This window comes from Camelus ferus, chromosome 14, assembly GCF_009834535.1.
Source record: "Camelus ferus isolate YT-003-E chromosome 14, BCGSAC_Cfer_1.0, whole genome shotgun sequence".
Lineage (NCBI taxonomy): Eukaryota > Metazoa > Chordata > Mammalia > Artiodactyla > Camelidae > Camelus > Camelus ferus.
This window is the reverse complement of record NC_045709.1, coordinates 52,288,231-52,302,637: the sequence shown is the minus strand read 5'-3', so window position 1 is coordinate 52,302,637 and position 14,407 is coordinate 52,288,231. Positions and strand designations below refer to the sequence as shown.

Here is a 14,407-nt window from a genome sequence, read left to right as displayed (position 1 = left end):
TTGGGAGTTCCAGGATGGAGCAGAAATCGCACAGCCTTATACTCAGAGTGTCAGCATGTGGGTGGCTCCCCTGGACGAGAGCCCATTTTCTACACCACTTTTTATGTCTTCTAGAAAAGGGAAGCAGAAGCCTTTAGAATGCTGCCCAGGCTTATTCTTTAGTTGTAAAAAGCAGTGGGCTTGATTCTTCACAATTGTTCTCTAAGTAATGATTAGGTTGAATCAGGAGGCATTTGCCTTTTTTAAAATACAGGGGAACCACTCTCCTGGCTTCTAAGAAAACTGAAAGTGGCCGCCTGCCAGAGATTTGTGCAGCTTCCTGGCTTGGTGGGTGGAAAAAACAGCACAGACTGACGGGAGGGAAACACCGACTCTCCCTCCTTCCAACACGTGCCCCTGATGCCTCCCCCGAAATGCTGGACAGATGGTGAAGTTCACCTTGGTGGCATTTTCTTCAGAAATTGGAGTCTGGGTGTGGGAAGCCTCCAACGAGAGGTGGGGGGTCTCAGCTGAGGTGTGCACACCTGCATTCAGAAGTCACAGAGCCGTGGCTGAGATTTGCATGTGTGTGTGTCCAGAAGGAGAAAGCACTTCCTACACTCGCTAATGACAGTCAGTCGTTCACAGTGTTCAAAAGATGAGGGAGGGTCAAGGGAGTTAATTACTTAGGGTAAAAAAAAAATATCTAAATGCCCTGAAGAATTAACTGGTATTCTGTAATTAATTTGAGAAAAGACTCTTTTAGTTGAAAAATATGATCTTAATATAGACATCAGTAGCTTGAGTTCCATCCATAGTTACTGCACTCTGTGAAAATGACCTTATTGTACTAATAATGAGTTTGGAGGCAGTAAGCTACATTCTTTTGGCCGGATTTCAAAGACAATAAATTGAGAGTGCAGAAAATACAAAGCAGAGACAACAATATCTTTGATATCTTGCTTATTACACTGAAGTAAAATGGATCTCACAAATGTGCTTGGTGATAAAGATGGCTTAGATTGCTTTGAATTGAAAAGACCATACGGTATAAAAGAGTTTCCTTGTTACAGATTTTCTGGGGCACAGGGATGACATGGATTAAATACGAGCATTCACTGTGATGATAACTCTTTGAAAAAAAACATCAGAGACACATGGGCAATTTGGAGTGCTCTTTGCTACCATTAACTGAATTTTTGTCTGTGATCAGTTTTCTGGCATGTATCAAGATGTACCATCCTGTGTGTAGGTGAAGAAGAGAGATGAAATACTGTAAGCGCCCTACCTGGTTTTTCTCATCTCCCCAGGTCGACCTGAGTTGTACTCTTTCTTTGCTTGTTCTGGAACCCCCCACTGATGTGTGGAGGCTGCAGAAAGGAATTCCCCAAGAATCTGCAAATTTGGGGTATACAATAGGACTCGGAGAATTTAGCAATGAATGAAAACTCAGTTACATCAAGTGACCATAGAGAGAATGGTTTTTAGGTCTGTGAGACTTAACAGTAACCAGATTGAATGAATGAATGTTATTACGGAAAGATAATTTCATTATTACAAAAGGAGCGTCACAGAGGCCAATACTGACAAGTGTTCGTTCAAACACTATGCCAGGGAGGGGGAGTGGTGGCCAACTGATGCCGAACTCCCAGTCCCATGGGCAAGGCTATTAGTATTATGGCACGGGATGCCCTGGGCCACCTTAAACTAATGACAACATATACTCAATTCAGGTGATTTCTCTTCTTATGATTATAAGCTCACCAGTCAAACTTCTGCTTATGATTTGTCTTCCTCTGTGGTGATGGAGGAATCGCAGTTACACCAGTTTCAATACTGGGGACTTTGTGATAGGCATATTTGTAGTTGGATTCTGGTTTTCTACATCTGCTTGCAAGTTTGATTACTGTGAGTTTACACCGAGAGCTTGTATTTACTTTTAGTGCCCTGAACACCTTGGGTTCCTGAGGCTGAGAGTCTGAGGATGAACACGCTGTTACTATGGGGAGACTGGGAGAACCAGCCAGTTCTATTCTGAAGACACTTGTGTACAACACTGCTGGCCAGGATAAAGACTATTCACACTTCTCTAATAGCCATTTTAGTTTCTCTTTTTACTAATTCAATGAAGGCGGGGACCTTGGTTCTAAAAGTAAGGTTTATACGTTACTGGAAAGAACAAAGAAAGCTTAAAGAAAGTAGGAGAAATAGACCTTATTGATTAATACAATTTCAGCCAATGATTAATAATCTATGTAGAAGCTAGGCTTCATCTGGAGAAGCACTTGGGAAGTCACAGAACTTATTCAGGTTTATGTCCTGGCCGGTCATTTAAACACATGTTGCAACAATCATAAAAGTGGCCACCATTAAGGGCTGCCCTGAAGTTTTTGTCTCACAAAAGACCAGTCCTCCTAGTTGTGTGTTTCTCTCCAGCCATAAGCAGCTGGGAGGGAGCAGACACAGAAGAGGTGGAGCTTTGGGTTTAATCAGGCTTGGGGTTTTTGTCAAGTGAGCATGCAAAGGGAAAAACCCTTTGGGGGTATGCGCCAAGGGGCATTCATGAGGATTGACAATGGATTTTAAGCTGGGGAAGGGGGGAAGGAAGAGGTGTAGGGGAGAGGGGAAAAAGTGGTGGGATCAATGGACTGTCAGTTTCAGGGAGGGTGGAGAATTGCTGGAGTAGTGGTACCAGAGGATGAATTTGAAAGATGGGAAATGGTGGTAGGAAAGTGAGTTGTTTGAGAAAATCCAGGCAAATGTGGGTCCAAAACAAAACCACTCCCTGAAACTTGCTGTATGATGATGCAAGTTATTTAGCTTCTCTCTGTTTCAGGCTCTTATTGACTTATTTTATTTCTAAAGTGGGGATGATTATATTAAAAAGCTACAAAGATTAGGTGATATAATGGATGTAAATAACCTAGCATAGTGAATAGCAAATATTTGATTACTTAAGTAAATGTCAGCTCTTGCATTTTGACTACACAGTAAGTGCTTTGAAAGGAGAAGCATCTCTCTCTCTCTCTCTCTCTCACACACACACACGCATACACACAAAACCCCACCCCTGCATAATACAGTTGACAATACTGTATCGTATATTTGAAAGTTGCTGAGAGTAGACCTTTAAAATTCTCATCACAAAAAGAGAAAAAAAGTTTTGTAACTACATGAGATGACGGATGTGAACTAGAGTTATTGTGATCATTTCACAATACATAGAAATATCACATAATTATGTGGCACACCTGAAACTAATATAATGATACAGCTCAACTACAGCCCAATGAAATAAACAAATAAGCGTGTGCATCCAAGGAGAAAGCCATGCTTTGAGGGGGAGCACTGACTAGCTCAGGGTCAAACTGGCCTGTCAAGGCATGAGTAAGAGGAGGACAAGGAGTTATAGAAACGCAGAGCTCCGTTCTTGGAAAAAGGAGCATGTCTGTTTTCTTTGTGCTTTAGGTAGTAAGAAATTTTGATGACAGAAATGTCAAACTATTCCAGAGAGATTTTAAAATCATGCCCAGAAATGTCTGTGGGGTCACAAGCGGATGGGATGCAGGCAAGAACCAGCAAGTCAAAAGGAGGAAAGTTCCCAGAAGGGAACCGAGGAGGATTCAGAAGGGGAGGGAAGTGGAAGAGGAGGGGTGTGGAAAAAGAAAAGAGTGAGAACCAGAAGAGACCACCGAGGGAAGTGCTGAAGAACGCGTTAGAGAAGAGGTGGGGCTAAAGCAGGCCACAGCTGGCTTCCCGGTGAAGGAGCTGAAGCCCTTTCCTGGGAGCAGGGACGCTGGCGGTGAAGTTACTGTGCGGTGTCTGTCAGGCACTCAGTGTGCCAAACTTGCCAGGGACTGATGGTCTTATTATAACAAACTTCAAAAACCATCAAGACTGCAATAAAAATGAATCAGGCATTGTGTAGTTTTATGTTTTTCTTCTAACCATGTTGTACATTAGTCACCAGCAGAAAAAGCAGAGCAAAGATAGATGTGCCAAAAGTGGTAGAGAAAATATGTCAACATTCAAAGGATAATTGATCCAAAGTGTTGCTGCCTGTCTTAACACTACAAATGAAAGTCAGTCCCAGTCTTAACCAGTTCTTCTCAAGAGCACCCAGGACCTCCATCCCCTGGATACAACCACATCTGCTTCCTGATCTGACCCTGCCCTTGGCCCAAGTTTAATGGACACTTCTTCTTCATAGACCTGAATGTGGCATTTGATATGCCTGGATAAATCACTGAGGTATCCAAGTGCGTACTAAACTGAGGTCTTCCTTGCAGTCTTCATCTGTGACTTTCTAATTTTTGCTTCTGGTACTATGGGTTTTTACTTTCCAGATCTTTATTGTGACTGAGCCCCTGCGTCAAACCACAGTCTGGTTGGCTAAGTTCCCAAGGCACTGCGTCTCCCTTCCCACTTCCTTCTTGGGGATTAAAATTCTTCTATCCTCTCCCATGTTCCTACTCTCCCCTGCCAGGTGAGAAAGACCTAACTCCTAAACTGGCTGGTGGGTGTTCACAGTCAGGGTCCTGACTCCCCACCATGAGGAAGATACTCTCCAGAGAAACCCCACACTGCAAACCTGAACTGGAGGGCTAGGTACTAGCATTCTTCCTGGTCCAGAGGATTCTGCTGACCTCCAGGCTTGATGACTTAAGGCAGCTGTGGACAGTTTCCAGACCCCACTTGCAAGCGGGCAGGGGCACAGCCTCTAATTCTGCTAGGCTGAGCCAGGCTTTGGTGCCCAGTTGGGGGTGGCTGACAACACACATGGCAGGTGATCACCGGGGGAGGTACAGGTGGGGCTGGGAGAAGTTGAAATTGACAGCTGTGGTTCTGGTTCACAGGCAGGCATCCCTTACTTCAAGGGCCGTGCAAACCACACCATTAGGTGCTGAGTTTTGTGTGTGATTATTTCCCCTTTCTTATCCCTTATTTATTCATAAATCATATGGAAAAGTAACATCACTAAGGCTATTTTCCAGAGGCTTACAGATATTAACCCAAATCTTCTTTACTCCTGGATGATTCTTGTGGTTAGGGTCCCCCTTCAAAGAATCCCTTAAATAGGGCCCCCAGCAGAGTCAGCTGACATCACTTGCTCCTGAGATGGGAGGACATGGGCTACTGCTCACACCTGCCAGACCTGCTGCAGAAACGCCGACAACCCCTCATCCCAGGCTTTGTTGCAGACACACCTCCTTTCCCTACTGTTCTTAGACTCAGCCAAGACACGACCATCACAGTAAAAGACTGACTGTGTCACTACTACCACCTGCCTCTGCAACCTTGAGCGTATCACAGCGCATAGATTCCATGCACTTCATTTGGAAAATGAGGAGGGAGAGTTCAGCTGTTCAGATTAATGAAACTAGAGCTGCCGTGATTCTAGGAGATTTAACTATTACTTCCTACAGCCATTGGATTCCGTGGTTCTAAATCAAACTAAATAACTAACCATGATTACATAGGGTAAATTCTTCCTTTCTCACCATCTTCATGAAATCAGAAATATTTAAGTACAAGTATCAGCTCTGTTCTCTCTCTCACTCCTTCTCCCCTTCCCTTCCTTCCCTCTCCTTCTCCCTTCCTTTTATCCTCCTGCCCTTCTTCTTTCCTTCATTTCTAACTTTGAAATAAATAATTAGAAATTTGAGTTATCTCCTTGCTGGGACAGATCCTTCCAGCATAGCATTAGAAATCTCTAACCTTAATTATTCCTATTCATAATTTTCATTTTTAAAGCTCTTTGTATATAAATACTGTATGATATCACTTATATGTGTTATCTAAAAATACAATAAACTAGTGAATACAACAAAAAAGGACCCACAGATAGCACAAACTAGTGGTGACCACTGGGGAGAAGGAAGGGGGGAGGGGAAGTACAGAGTAGGGGACTAAGAGGTACAAACTATTAGGTATAAAAGAAGCTACAAGGCTATATTGCACAGCACAGCAAATATAGCTAATATTTTATAATAACTATCAATGGAGTTTAACCTTTTAAAATTGTGAATCACTACGCTGTACACCCATAACATATAATATTATACATCAAGTATACTTTGATTAAAAAAGCATCTTGGGAGCTATCTCTCATCTAACTAGGGAAATATTTATGTTTGTAGAGTGTGATTAGAGATCAAAGTTTGTGATTAGACATCTTTTCTAAATAACATTAATCTAAAAACAACATTTAAAAAGTGTAGTCTGACATTACCTGCATGGAATCACTGAAGATGTTTGCTAAAAGTGCAGGAATCTGTGTGTGGGCTGAGAATCAGTATTACAAAGACTACTCCCTCAACCCCCATCATTCTTAAGTACATTATATTTCCGGAACCCTACAGATGAAGAATTTGTAAACCACAAATGCATCACACAGTGTAAAGGACAATTTTGAAGTAGTAGTTAAGTGGTCCTGAGGTATAAACATATGTCTGGAAGTCATTTTAAATCCCTCGTAGATATCAAAACTATGAGTAAATAAAAATAAAAATGAGTAGATGTAAATAAGTGACTGTGTAAAAAAAAACTTTAAGTAGCTACAGATCAGTTTATGTATTTTTCTTCTGAATAGGAATGGAATGCTTTATCCTATCCACTCTTCAACAAGATTAAATCTCTTTCCCAGTAAAACTTGCCATCCTGTTAGAGCCCAAAGAGCTATCTGTCTTCTAGAATAATGCCTTTTTGGATTTACCAGTGTCTCTTGATGTTGCATAGAACATTAATTTTTGAACTATCCACTGACCATAGAAAGAGACTGCCATGTTTGTAAAAGTCTAGGATACATACATTAGGGAAATAGTACAAATAACAGATTCACTCTTTAAGCTTTACAGCTTATTATAGGTTATGATTAGCCTTGTACTAATAAACTTTGTACCTTTTTAAAATAAGCGTTTCTGAAGCTTATTTGACCAAAGAGCCTTTTTCAAAAGCATAGCATTTATCAACACTTCTCTCTCTCCCTTGCTTTTATATATATGTATATATTTTAGGAAAAGGCAAAAGATTTATTTGATCTGAGAGAAACCAGAGTATTGTTTATATATTTTATATTTGCTAATTAATCATTTGAAGCCTTGAACTATCTCTTACATTAATTATTACTCATCCTTTTATGCATTTGTAACTAAAGTATCTCCACTCAGTATATGTATACGTCACGGAGGATTGTGTGTTTAGTGCACTTTATTGATTGAATGATCCTGTTCACACCTGTTAGTAGGACAATTGCTAAGTGTGAACATAGTTTTTTTGCTGTGAGTGGACTTTCCTGGGGCCACTTAGGATGAGGCAGGATCTGAGATGGAGAATAAAAGTTGAGATGTCAGGACTTTAGGTAAATAGAGAGAGAATTCCATTCACTCTGGGTCTTCTATCTTTTACAGCTTTTAAATGATGATTATGATTTTGATGATGATGATGATGATAATAATAATAATAATTGCCATGTATTGTTCACTGAAGCTCAGCAGTGTGTTAAATACTTAGTCCTTCTGATTCCAAAACCAACCTAATGAAGAAGGCATTATTAATGCTATCATCCAAAGGATAATAGATATTTACTCATTTAAATACATGCAGGTGTGTAGCCAAACTGGGATGTGAATTCATCTCTCTCTGACCTTAAAGCCTATGATCACAATCACGGTTCATTGTCTGCTGAATCTAGGAGTCTTTTAGGGTGCTTCCAAGGGAGTAAAGTTGAAAGGTGGCCTCTTTCAGATGCAGTGAGACTAAGAGCTAGCAGGGAGGCAACTCCCCAGGATGAAGATAAACACGCACACATGCTAAGGCACACGACTTTGTGCCATAGTGTGTGTGTGTGTGTTTATTTCTCTTTTGTTATCCCTTAGCTGCTAATAAACCAAATTTAAATTCATAGGCTTTACTTTAGTTATGCTATGAGTAATTAAAGAAAAGATAAGATGGCCATAATTGGGCCCTCGAGTTAAAGGGGGAACAGTTTTTCACTCAGAAGGACACCAACTAGACTGTTAGCCAGCGAAGGAGACCATCAAGTGAGAAGATTGGTACCTGGGAAAGCTGGCTGCTTTCGCCTCTAGCAAGATGCTCTTTCTAATGTCTAGAACTTATTTTTAGAAATTTAGCATTTTTAAACACATCTTCTTTAATAATTATCCAGTGAACTACTTTAAGGAAGGAACACTTTTTATTACCCCTTCTAAGGACCCATAATGCTTAGCGGGCAACTCGTTCCAAGCAGACGCTCAACAAACACAGGTTAATAAGACAGAATGAGCCTTTCTCCATGTTGATAAGGGAGGGTGTTCGGGCACAAAGGAAAAACACTTCACTCAGGGCACTGAATGTTTTAGAGTGTAATTTTGAGATAGATAATGAGATATCATGTCATTATTTTTGAAGTCTATTCATTTGCTTAAGGTATATTGACTAGTTGAATTTTCAGTTGCTTATCAGTTATTTGGCATTTAGCCTTTTATGTGGTATCATTTAGCAGCAGGCTACTAATCAGAATTTCACTTAGCTTCCAACTGCATGATGTAGTGAGACCCCAAATGGATATAATTTCAGGAAGGTGTTTTATCAAATTATTTTTGACCCGAGAAGAACATCCACGAGCAGTTATTTGTAGCTTCTATTACATTGAATGGCTTCTACTTAATTAAAATTGTGTCTCTAGTGTAGAAATTATTTTCTAAGAAATACTTTCTTGCTAACTAAGCCCGGTAAACATACAGGAAAACTAACTCTACCCAGTGATTGCTGCCACATCATGAGGAGAATCATATATTTCCATTAATTTCAGACTTAGGTTCCAATCTAATGTCCTCACCTACTGAGAAGATACCAAGTTCTTGTCAAGAAGTCAAGAATGAACAGCTTCAAGTTTAAGGTACACTTGACTCAAAAACCATAAAATGCAAACACGTGACTTAAATAAAGATGCCTGAACTCCAGTCCCAGCTCTGCCACTGCCTTGCTTCGTGGGTCTGGGTCCCGTGCATTACACATCAAGAGGCTGAAACTTGCCCTTCTCATCTTTTTGCGAAGATGAAAAGTTGAGGACCAAAGTGGATCTGCATGAGGCTGTATCATTTCAGCCAGGTCAGTGCAGTAAAACAATTGGAATTGAAATAATCAGCAGGGGCCACTCAACCCAACAGGTAAATCCCAGTGTGGGATCATGAGGCCTTTAGCCTCCCAGAGAATTAGCAAGGAAAGAGCCGGCACTTCTGCTTATTGGAGGAGGGAGCGGGAGGGAAGATTCTGAGTGGCGCTTCTCTCCAAGATTTTCGTAACTGTTGCCATACTGATCTGGAAATTGTCCGTATTTGCAGAGAGACTTACTATCATTCACCAGTTTCATTTTCTAAAATCTTATACTTTATTTTTTCAGTGGAGTTACTAGGGATTGAACCCAGGACCTCATGCATGCTAAGTATGTGCTCTACTGCTGAGCTATACGCGCCTCCCCAACCAGTTTCACTTTCACTCACACTTTAAATTTTATATTACAGGTGAAAGAGGCAGAATGAGAAAGTTGGTGTCAGCGTCACTGGAGACATGTTTTTATATGTTAATTGCTGATTCACCTTCACTTTTTTGGTTGTAGTTGTTATTTCATGATACTTTCTCTATTCAAGCAACTAATCCATGAGGCCCCGAAAAACAGAAAAAAAGAGTGAAATTTTTGGCTTTGGGGATCTTCAAAAGTTAAGCTCAAAACATAAGGCAAAATTTTAAAGCAGTTTTAATCAGCCAGGGTTAGTTTTCCCAATTAGAGAGTCTAGACTAGGGGAGGCATTCGGCCCCGGGGGAGTTCAGAGCATTAGGGCTTGGCTTGTTCCCTGGAAACCCTTCTGCCTGGGGCCTGGGACCTGGAAGAGGCTGGAAACCTGAGACAGAGCAGAGCCTGGTGCCACCTTTCCCGAGGAGGGCCTGGGAAAGCAGCATGCCTCAGGAGCCCAAGAAATGTCACGAGGGGTGTCCAGGAAGGTGGACCAGCTCCCCAAGGCCCCCTACTCTCTAGCATGACCTGAGAAGAAGCTGACCACTTTCCTATGATGTCAAGAGTGGCGCCGGGGTGCACAGCGAGGGGGCAGGCCTCAGCTAGCCTGATGTGAGTGTGGGACAGACCCAGCACGAAACCGGTGGACTGATAACCAAGATCCAAAGCTCATCTGCCCCTGAGTTCCAGTGATGCTCCGGTCCTTTGTCAGACCCCACCCCGCACCCCACCCCTAGGAACTTAGGTGCAACCCTGGCAGAAGATCATCATTGCATGGAAATTAAGTTTCATCACCTGGGGGACTGTGAGCTGGGTATGGAAATCAATTTTGGTTATAGATTAATAAAAACGATGCACTTACACATCCGATTTTGTGGCCCCAAATTAGTCTCCACAGGGCGACTGTATTAACATCCGAGCAACACTGGGCACGTTTGTTGCTTTTTTTCTAGATGTGTTTAGCTCGATCCCATCTCAGTCCCGTCTCCCCCTTTCTGATTTTCATTTCTGAATTCTGGTAAGTGGTGTTTTGATCAGTCACTAACAGCTACTCTTGGTATAAGTTGGACCGTCTGGTTTGTATTAAATAACAAAGGTCACTTAGATACATACCTTATCACCACCTGAGGGTACTGAACTGCTTCCTTTACACATTAACTTCTATTATCTTTCAACCCAGGGGAAAAAATACCATGTGGCAAAAGGACAAGTTTTAGAACTTAATGAATCGTAATTTTTGTGTCTAAAGTCTGTTGTTTTAATAGCACTGAGAGCAACCACCTTCAAACAGTTTGTCTCATCTGTTACCAGATATATGCCAAAACAAGAGTTTCTTAATATTTTTGAAGGTCCCCTCCAACCGGCAGACAGTTGTGGGGTTGGGAGTACTGGACAGAGAGAAAGAGAAACTAGACCTTATTCAAAGGCCTCAACTCACCGACCACGTGACTTGGCTGGAGTCATTTCTCTTCCCTGCACCTCAGTTGCCTTACCTGTAAAAGGAGTCTTCAAACTAAGTGCCTAGTAGGTTCTTATTAATGCAGAGGTGTCCTGGTTCCACGCATGCTCGTTCTCTGTGAGATGGTAGCCAAAACAACCTGAAATCAGTAACCTGGATGCAATTAGGTAAAGCAATAAACATGATAGTTTTATAAGTTTGTGTAAATGAAGGATCACGTCTCTTTATCACTGTCAGCACTGGTGATTCGTAGCTCTACATCTATTGGATAGAGTGTGATTTAGAAGATCTATCTTTGTTACTTGAAGAAAATGGACTTGGCTGTACATTACGAGGATAGGCAACTGATTCATAGCGACTGTCTCTTTATCTCCACGTACAAACACTCCTCCTTCTTCCTCAATTCCCTCAGGAACTAACTGCTCACTTTGGGTTCCCCCAGAAGTGGGCCGTGAGATGAGGAAGTGACACGAGCAGTTTCTTTGGAGTTGATCTCAGGAGGACTTATAGGAGAGTGGGGAACAAACACAGAGAAGAGAAAAAGGCTGAGAGAAGGTACTTGGTGTTCCATCCTGCTGGGATGTCTGGAAGGCTGAGTTGTCCCCCTCTCCTGGGGCAAGAGAACTGAGGTACTAACGCTCTACATTTCTATTCTATCCTGCCCTGTGTTAACTCCCCAAAACTCTGACCTGAGCCTTGGATAGGTCAGACATGCTCCTGTGTCCAGACAAAGCCCTAGGGCAGAGAGTCTCAGTTGCCTGCAGTAGGTAGCAGGTGGTGTGGGTGGAGACAGGTGTGATGCCAGAGGGATTTGGGCAGGGTACCAACAGCATCTGCCGCACTAATCCAGACAAGAAGACTTGCGTTGTTCCAAGGATTTCCCTTCTAGCCTCTCATTCTTCTTACTCTCATTCGTTCATTTTCTATTTATCTTCTAGAACATATTTCCTCAGATACTGAAGTTTCTGTTGACTCTCCTCATCTCTGTGCAACCTCATTTCAGGATACTCAGCCAATTTCTTCTCTGATCAAGCCCATCCACACATATAATTTTGCCTTTCATTCTTTGCTAAGCTGTTCCTTCTACTTGGAACATGTTTGTTAACCATCTATATGAATCCATGTCCTTCCTAGCACATAGAATTTTTTAAAACTTTTATTTATTTTTTAAGCTTTTTGTTGTTGTTTGGGGGAAGGTAATGACACGGAATTTTTTTTCTCCCTCCTAATTCTTTTTCTTTTTTAATAGACTTTGTTCTTTTAGAGCAGTTTCAGGCTCACAACAGAACTGAGCAGAAAATACAGAGTTCCCACATAACCCTCCCCACTCACACATACATACTCCTCTATCCTCAACATTCTTCATCAGTGTGGCATATTTGGTACAGTCGATGAACCAACATGGGCACATTATTATCAACCAAAGTCCATAGTTTACATTAGGGTTCACTCTTGATGTTGTACTTTTGTGGGTTTTGACAAATGCATAATGACATGTAGTCACCACTATAATATCATACAGAATAATTTCATTGCTCTAAAAATCCCTTGTGCTCCATCTATTCCTTCTTTCCTCCCTCCCTTTCCCACCCCTGGAAACCACGATCTTTTTATTGTTTCTGTAGCTGTGTCTTTTTCAGAATGCCATTCGGTTGGTATCATAGAGTTTGTAGCCTTTTCAGACTGGCTTCTTTCATTTAGTAATATGTCTTTAAAATTTTTTCTATGTCTTTCATGGCTTGATAGATCATTTCCTTTTTACTGCACATATATTTTTAAATTTACATATATGTAAGGTTCATTGTTTCTAAACACAGAATTTTTTATAGAGAACATAGCTAATGATTAAAAAAGTTGTTTTCAGATTCAGTTACAGACCGTCTCATGGCTTTTCTCTTTCCAAAGTCCTTTCCTACGCTAAATCCTTTAGCCGATACCCACTCAGGCTTTGTATTCCACTCCTTCCCCTTCATCTATCCAGTGTTATTAATCTTTTTAGTGTAAACATCATTAACTCAAGGAAACCCTTTCTGAGCCCGGTCATTAGGTTAGATTTCCATGTTGCCTACTCCAAGATCATTCAATGCTTATCCTTTGCAATGCTCATACTTGTAATTTCTGTCCACCATCAGCCTTCCAGGATACACTTCAAAGGCCATGAGGCCAGGTACCATGATTTTACGGCACTCCTAGAATCTGGCCCAGTGACTGGCACACAGTAGGCATTGACTAAAATTTGCTGAATCATTGTATGAATAAACTATGCCATTTTGGGCTGATGAACATTGTGAGGAAGAACTGATTTTACTTCTTCTGAGCCTTTTTTTCATGAGTTTATAAATCTTTTAAAAGTGGAGATTGTTCCTCTTGTATCCCCTCTGGAGTGCTATATGCAATTGACTTCATACAGTAGGAGCTTCGAAATGTTTGTAAATAAATTAACACAATGACTCCAAGGTCACTGCATGCTTTGGTAAGAGATAACTTGGACCACCAGAGGCATGCTGCTCTCTCCAGGTGAAATGCATCAACAATTCAACCAGAGTAAATTAATTGCAGGAGAGGGAGTAAGTAGTAAAATCGGGTTTCAAATAGAAAAACAATGAAGAAATATATCCTGTGATTAGGAAGGATAATGAAGTTACTGAAAATAGACACTAATTCTAAATGTGTAGGGAATGCTTGGAAAGATAAAAATATTGGAATATGTGTGCCAGTTGGTCTTAATAAGACACACTGAGAAGAACAAATTAGTTTAAAGAGTAAATGCAAGCACAAGATTTGTAGTCATTAATTCTGAAACAAAAAATGATGGGTGCAAAGCAAACTAAATTTATAAAATGCAAAACGAGTTAAGCAGTTTAGATCAATAGGCATTAAAATAGCAGTGACACTTTTGGAAAGACCTAGTGTTTAACAGAATAACATCAATAATCATTACACAAAGAAAATTACTCTGAAATGTGTTGTGTTTTCCTGGTAAAAACACACGATTAGAGAATAGACAGAACAGAAGGATATTTTTATCATCACATCTATGTATTTTATCTGTTTATGGACTCAATTTCCTTAATATATAAATGCAGATATTTTCTAAACAGAGACTAAAATTAAAAAAAAAATCTCAAAATAAAAAGTACTCTACCTTCAGAATTCGATAGAGTGTGACAGATTTCATTTGCCCCTACTAGTAAAACAAGATTAGGTAGAATCCTGCTAGCTTTTTCTGAATGTTATCTGAAAAATAAAAGAGATAATAATGGAAGTGACAAAGGGACAAAATATGTAAGAAGCTATATACAGTCTCCATCTTCAAGTTACATTTAACGACTATTAACAAATATATATATATATATTTATATAAATATATAAATACTTCATTTTAATATATAAATATATATTTGTTAATATACAGTCCTTTACTGTTATTTTAAAATAATGTATATATTCTGGGC

At 40.5% G+C, this 14,407-nt stretch overlaps 1 protein-coding gene across 1 annotated transcript in view; it reads right to left on the bottom strand.

The window, feature by feature from the left end:
- The window catches only part of KLF12 (Kruppel like factor 12), a 517,595-nt gene extending 503,437 nt beyond the window's left edge, over nt 1-14,158 (bottom strand). Inside the window, exons 1-2 of the mRNA XM_032496878.1 lie at nt 14,098-14,158; nt 10,987-11,067 (exon numbers count right to left, since the gene is read on the bottom strand). The gene's annotated coding sequence lies outside the window, so the exon portion shown is untranslated. The remainder of the gene's footprint in view (nt 1-10,986; nt 11,068-14,097) is intronic.
- Nucleotides 14,159-14,407: the final 249 nt, after the last annotated feature.